Source organism: Oratosquilla oratoria, chromosome 12 (assembly GCF_046742065.1).
Source record: "Oratosquilla oratoria isolate Oo_2021 chromosome 12, ASM4674206v1, whole genome shotgun sequence".
NCBI lineage: Eukaryota > Metazoa > Arthropoda > Malacostraca > Stomatopoda > Squillidae > Oratosquilla > Oratosquilla oratoria.
The window spans coordinates 21677689-21685130 of NC_134788.1; the positions used below are offsets into that span (position 1 = coordinate 21677689).

Below are 7442 nucleotides of genomic sequence, written 5' to 3' on the forward strand. Positions count from 1 at the left end.
GAAGTACGAAAGAAGTAAACAGTCTGAAAACCCTGACTCAAGCGAGTACACTGCCAGTTGCCTCAACGCCACCTGAAGGGCACCAATGGCGCGTACCTGCTTCCTTCCTTGTGGTGGTCCTGTAAAGTGGACAGCGAAGTTGCCATTTTCAACACCCGTCAACCAACCCCCACCCCCGACCACCTGCTCCAACCCTGACGGGCTGACACTCGGTCTCTGGGCCCAAGATCTCTCAAAAGATTACAAAGGAGGAGCATGCCGACAGGAGACCTTTTGGTCCATAGCTAGGTCGGATGCTAAAAAACTATAATAAAGATAAGTAAATAAATAAATAAATAAAGTAATAACGATATAAATAATATTAAAACAAATAAATAAATAGGTAAAGGTAAATAATAAACAAACAGGTAAATATCAAATGATAATAAATGGACAGATATATATCAATAAATGATAATAAAATATATAATAATAAACAGACAAATAATAGCAAACAAATGCACAAATAATATGAAAAAATAATGGCAGGCATTACAGCATCTTGGTTAGGTGTTTATCTAAACGAATCTTAAAGTTTCGAACTGAACTACATTACACTGCCTCTGCAGGAAGTTTATTCCATTCATTTACTACTACACAGTTGGCAAAGTTGTTTCTACCCACTTCCAAATTAAATACATTTCCTGACAGTTTGAGACCATTGTTTCTTGTCGGATTCTCATTAAGTGTGAAAATTTTGTCACTTTTGATGTCAATTTCCTTTAGAATCTTAAAGACCTGTATCAAGTCACCTCTGAGTCTACGCCTTTTTTAGGGAAAACATTCATATGTTTTAGTCGATTTTCGTATGATTTATTTTTTATATTTGGAATCAGTTTTGTGGCTCGCCGTTGTACTTTTTCCAGTCTGTCAATGTCTTTAACCCGCTAAGACCAACAGGCCTTAAATAGGGCTGCATCGCAAACGTCCGACAGGCCTTAAATGGGGCAGCTACTTTCAGCGCTAATAAAAACCGCGCTAAAATTGGTAGCACTGCTATATTTGGCCATGACGTAGTCCTATGGTAGTACTGTAGGCTAGCAGGAAGTAAACTGCTCTCGCCAGCCAGTGTGCCGCAAAATTTTGTGAGAGGCGTGCGCATCGTGTCACGGCGAGAATTTTTACGTATTTACGTATTTACTTATTTACGAAACTATTATTTACAACTATGCATCTGGTGGTGACCATAAACGTGCCAAAAACGGCATCAACAACCCCTGTTGTTAGTGCACGAGGTCGGGCAAAGCGGGATTCTGTGAAACCAATCGTGTCCACCCAGCACTGCGTGCCGCCGCCAGAGAGGCGGAGAGTTGCCGCTACCACAATCTTCTCCAACTCTCGGTAATTATTCCGAGACAACTATGGTGAGTAGAGCAATAAAAACTTGTAGGATGATGCATTGTCATGTCTACTAACAGCAGATTTTTTTCCAGAGTAATTCATAAGAGTTGATTTTTTGATGATAATTGCGGTACTGGGAGATTGCTAAATTTTCGGCCGTCGGTCTTAGCGGGTTAATGAGATTCGGTGACCATACGGAAACAGCATATTCCAAATGTGGACGAACTAACGATTTATATAGCTTGTTAATGAGTGATGGACTTTTGAAGTCAAAAGATAGGCGCAATCAGTCCTTCAAACTTATGTGCTTTCTCAGAGACTAAAATACACCGGTTAGATGATTTGAGATCGTTATTGATAATTACGCCGAGATCCTTTTCACTACCCACTTTTGTTGACGATTTTCCAAATAACTTGTAATCGTACTTACTATTATTTTACCTATATGTACAACCTTGCATTTACTTGTGTTAAATTTCATTAACCACTTTTCAGACCATTGCTGTAATTTACCTAAATCTTCTTGAATATCCAATTTGTGTAAGTGATCATTTGCCATTCCACACAATTTTGTATCATCAACAAGTTTGGAGACAATAGAATTCAGCCCGTGGTCTATATCATTTATGCATACTATGAATAGAGGTGGTCCAAGAACGGAACCTTGAGGAACTCCACTCGTAAAGATGTTTCCATCTAGAAATTTTGCCATTTAGAACAACTCTGTTTACGATCGTTTAACAATTTACTAGTCCATATTAACAGGCTACCATTTATTCCGTGTGAAGCTAATTCAGTAAGTTGTCTTTCGTGGGGGACGGTATCAAAAGCTTTTGCAAAGTTTAAATATATTAGATCTATATTGTTTTTGTCATAATTCGAGATCATTGTGTTGTAGAATTCGTATAAGTTAGTCACGCAAGAACGATTCCGTCCGAATCCATTGCTGGCTGTCATTTATCTATTACTTTCTAAGTTGTGTTCGATAGTATCTCTGATGATAGTTTCCGTCATTTTTCCTACGATTGAAGTAGATTTGGTAGGCCCGTAGTTTTTTTTTTTTTTCTTTCTTTCTTTTTGTCACCTTTTTTTTTAACATGGGAGTAACGTTAGCTAGCTTCCATTCTCTTGGGACATCTCCGGATATGATGGATTTCTTGAAAGTAATTTCTAATAGAACAACAATCTCATTTTTAATTTCCTTTATGATTCGGTGTTTTGTTAATTTTTTTTTCTATACACCTTTTAATTTTTCTTTAGTTATATTTACCGTAGCAAGTACACCCTAAAATTTTCACAGGTTTTAGTTTGGAGTTCACTTCGAGGTGTTTCGTGTACGAACATAAAGCTAAAATAGATGTTTGAAATATCACACATTCCTTCATTTAAATATTCAAGTTGACCGTCAGCAGATAATAGTGGACCAATGTGATTTTTAATAACCTTTTTATCTCTAATGTAACTATAGAATTCTCTGTTACTTTCAACTGTATATCTTACCCTGCGGCACACATGGAGTGCTGACAACCGGCAAATGCTCTCCTTTGGCTACAACTTTGAGGCTGTGACACACAAACTGTCCCATGCTGATGCAACACGGACAAAACAGTCACAGAATTCTTCCCGGGGAGAGAGATCTGTGGGAGGTTCCGACGACCGTTGCCGATCACTGCGGGGCTGCGGGTTTTCCACTTGTTTGAACTCGAGGCATCGATGGATTGATTGAATGAACAGCATGCGAAGAACTGGTATTCATCTCTGTGGTTTTCAACATGACATCAATCACGCAGACCGCGAAACCGAGCCCCAGTGGGTGGGTGGCGATAGTGCCGAAGGCAGCCACTCTTGAAAAAAAGAGACCATTTCTGGAAAAGGCTCAGCAACGACTCTGAGGCCGACAACAACTGGCATACAGCAAAAGAACGGATAAACTAGAAAAGACAACAGTAGAAGAAAGAGGAGGGAGGGAAGTCGTGGACTGGTAAAGCTAACCTGCAAAAATGGCGATGATAGTCACAAGAGCAACAGAACCTCGCGGCTAGACAAAAGCAAGCTGAATGACTAGAGTCAACATTGGCACATGCCATCCGATACCAGTATATACAGTGCAATGCAAGCGGGGGGGGGGGGAGGCAAATACAAAAGGGCAAAAACAACGTGTAACACAGAGGAACTAATGGAGTAAGCAGTCTTTGAAAACCCTGGCCCAAGCTAGTAGTACACTGCCAGTTACCTCAACGCCGCCACCTGAACGGGACCAACGACGGGCACCTACTTTCATGTGGTGGTCCTGCAAGATGGACAGCGAAGCTGCCATTTTCAAAACCCGTCAACCCCCATCCACCAGATGCAGCCCTGAGGGGCTGACACTCAGTTCCCGGATTGGGCCCAATGTCTTTCTCTATTACCTTCAACTGTATTTCTTACCCCTTTTACACACATGGTCAACTGACAAGCGGCAATTACTCTCCTCTCGCAACAACAAGAGTCAAAAAATTCTTCCCAGGGATATTTGAGAGGATCTGAGGACCGTTGCCAGCCACTGCAGGGCTGCGAGTATTCCATTTAGTTAAACTCGAGACATCTGAGGACTGACTGACTGAACACCATACCAATATCAGGTATTCGTCTTTGTAGTTTTCAACATGACACTAATCATGCAGACCACGAAACCGAGCACCAGTGGGTGGCAGTGGTACCAAAAACACTCTTGAAAAGGGGTATGGACCATTTCTGGGAAAGCCTCATTAAGGACTTTGAGGCCGACAAGGACTGCCATACGAAGGGTGAATGAAGAAACTAGTAAATACAATAGTACAAGGAAGAGGAGGCAAGTCATGGGCACCAGACATAAGGACAGGAGGAAACAGGTCAAGACAAGGAAAATAAAACAAAAGTAAAGCTAGAAACGAGTCAAATGATTTACCACCAGATTCGAAGAATAGGATTGCTACAACGAGGCAATAAGTGAACAAACCCAGAGAAGGTAATTAAACAATGGGAGGAGGGGTGGGGGAAGACAAAGTTGACACATACACACATGAGAGGACAGAAGGGAAAACACAGCAACACATAGACATAATCCAAGAAAACACGAGGAAAAAAAGATTTGTACTTAGAAACTGATCCTACATCTAAAAGGGGCCATCGATATAGAAAATATAAGTAAGTTGCCACCCTCCCCACCCTCCTTCACACCATTGTTCGCTGCCTTGTAGGACGCTTAAGAACATAAGAATGAAGGAGACTGCAAGAGACCATAAGGCATACACTAGGCAGTTCCTTGTCCATTACCACCTCTCATCCCCATCCATAAGAATATCTAACCGTTTCTTAAAACAACTGATATTTTCGGCGCGCACTGCATGGTTACTAAGTCAATGCCATTCGTTGACCTTCCTATTAGTAAACCAATTCTTCCCTATTTTATTCTGAAATTTAAATTTGTGCAATTTAAATCCATTACTTTGAATCCTTCCCTGTTGCCTTAATATGATGACCTTGTTTGCGTCACCCTTGTTAAAGCCTTTCATCCACTTGAACACCTCTATTAGATCACCCCGCACTCTGCGTCTTTCCAGAGAGTGTAAGTTAAGGTGCCTAAGCCTCTTTTCGTAAGGTAAATTTCTGAGCCCATTTTGGTCATTCTCCTCTGTACTGATTCCAGTAAATTGATGTCATTCTATAAGACGGAGACCAATAATGTACCGCATAGTCAATGATAGATTTAATTAACGCTAGAGTTTGATAATTACCTCTGCACTTCTATTCGTAACCGCCCTATCAATGAAACTTAATGCTCTGTTTGTTTTATTCCTGGCGCTAATGCACTGATTCCTGGATTTGAGGTCAGGACTCACTAGAGCTCCCAAGTTTCTCTCGCACTCAGTTTTATACTATTGAATATTTCTGTTAAGTGATCGCCATGGCAGAAAGCAACAGCAGGCACAACCAGCTAACCCTGCGAGCGATGACAAAACATGATATTACCACTTGGGTGGGGGACCCTGAAGACAAGTGCGTGAGTGTCTCGCCCTCCTGCAACAAGTCTCACTTACCCGAAAAACGAGCCGTGGGAGGTAACTGGAGGAGAAGACTGGCCTGTTCACACGGCCTTGTCGTGGCTGACTGCTGCCACGGCTAACAGGGAGGTCTGTAACCAAGTGTTATCTTATCGTCTAAATCTTACTCAAGATATTGCACAGCTAGATAAAAAGGCGAGCCAATCTATAGGCATCTTGTACCCCGTTCTTTATCCCTCCCTTCGCCGTTCGTGTGTCTTCTCCCTTTTTCTTCTTCCTGTTTCCCTCTTCGCTGCCCTTCCTCTCGCCCCCTCCCCTTGCACGCGTGTACCTAAGCATACTGACCCAAGTGTCATATGCTCGACTTTATCTTCCGAATACTTTGATCCTTCTCGTTGCTCCTTCGTTCCATACCAAGGGATTCTTCGTGTCAATGATGTCCATTTTTTTTTTTTTTCATCGCCCTGAACGCGGCGATAACTCTGTCTCTCGCTCTCTCCCTCTCCTCCCTTCCATTAGAGGCACTTCTAACTTTGTACGCAAGCATGTGTGTGTGTGTGTGTGTGTGTGTGTGTGTGTGTGTGTGTGTGTGTGTGTGTGTGTGTGTGTGTGTGTGTGTGTGTGTGTGTGTGTGTGTGTGTGTGTGTGTGTGTGTGTGTGTGTGTGTGTGTGTGTGTGTGTGTGTGTGCGTGCGCGCTTTTACATGTATTTTCACTGGGAAACCTACATACAGAAGGGAGCGGCGACTACTTGACTGGATTAATTGTTTTGACCTTGGGAATGGAGCCAATGCAAGACGCTTGTGATAAGGCCACCGGCGCACAGAGGTGAGATGATAATGGAGATGCCGCCAAGGGGCACACACACACCTTCTCAGCTGTCGATAACCACACCCTTGCAACGGTGACCTACAGGTGACCCGTTCCTCCCCAGTGCTCTCGACCTGGGCTGACCTGGCGTCTGTCAAGGTGCATACAGTCCGTGCTAAAATCCTCCCCCCCCCAACCCCCATCCCCCACACATTCTCCTCATCAGTCATTGTCGCCAAGCGATAACGCTTATCATCAAGGTGTGTCTGCCTGATGACGTCACGGGATTGACAAACAGTAATCGGTGGGTCAGGTCTATTCTAGTCTAATTGCATTTCATGTTATTCTCTTTTATATTTGTCTATCAATTACTTATTTATATATTTATCATTGATTTATTTACGTATTATCTATCTATTGCTTATTCATTCAATGAATTGTTTTCATGAGAGCGCACTGTAGACTACGTTGCAGTTGTACAATGTCGAATACCACACACCCAGTTGCGCAGGTTAAGAAAAATAGTTCCTCTTGAACTTTAGACCAAAGAAATGTTGATCATACAAGAAACAAGGGCCAAACATCAAACATCTCTCTATCTCTCTCTCTCTATCTCTATACATTCCCAGTCTTCTTCTTTCTGTTCGCTTGCCTTTGCCTACTGTCCAATGCCGGTTTTAAGCCTGCTTCACCGATTTGAACAGATTGGGTCCTCCCGCGCGGAAGTCTTTGATCCCCCCAAAACAGGCAGGCAGGCCTTGAGCAGAGAACACTTTGACGGACTTTGTTTAAACTGGTTAGAAAATAATGATAATACTGTAGGCCTTATCAGCTGAGGGATTTGTCAGTGAACCCGTGAAGTTATTGCACTTAGTTGATCGTGTTATACATGTGAAACTTTTTTAGGAAATATGTTTTCCGTTAAACTACCGGCTATCGGCCTTTTTTGTCTCCAAATCCAAAACTTTCATGTTTCGCACACATATGGCTACCCTCCGTGTAAGGGGGAAAAAGCCTTTGGTATATGTATGTATGTATGCATTCATTCGACCCAATAAGATAGATATATTCCAGAGTCGATGAAGCATCTCTCATTATTATTATATCAGGATCAAAACAGGCTATAAACTAATCAATAATAGATTGAGACAGCGTCATGCTAGCCTGGGACTGGGTCTAAAGCCTTGGCTTAAGCAGTTAGCGTGAACGTGAGTAGCCCAGTTCTGAACGT

General features: G+C 42.3%; 1 protein-coding gene across 5 annotated transcripts in view; it reads right to left on the reverse strand.

The window, feature by feature from the left end:
* Positions 1 to 5518, reverse strand: part of LOC143031076 (uncharacterized) — a 30178-nt gene extending 24660 nt beyond the window's left edge. Inside the window, exon 1 of one of the 5 annotated variants that reach the window (XM_076194482.1) lies at positions 5439 to 5518. The gene's annotated coding sequence lies outside the window, so the exon portion shown is untranslated. The remainder of the gene's footprint in view (positions 1 to 5438) is intronic. The other 4 variants (XM_076194481.1, XM_076194483.1, XM_076194480.1 and 1 more) reach the window with 4 other exon arrangements.
* Positions 5519 to 7442: the final 1924 nt, after the last annotated feature.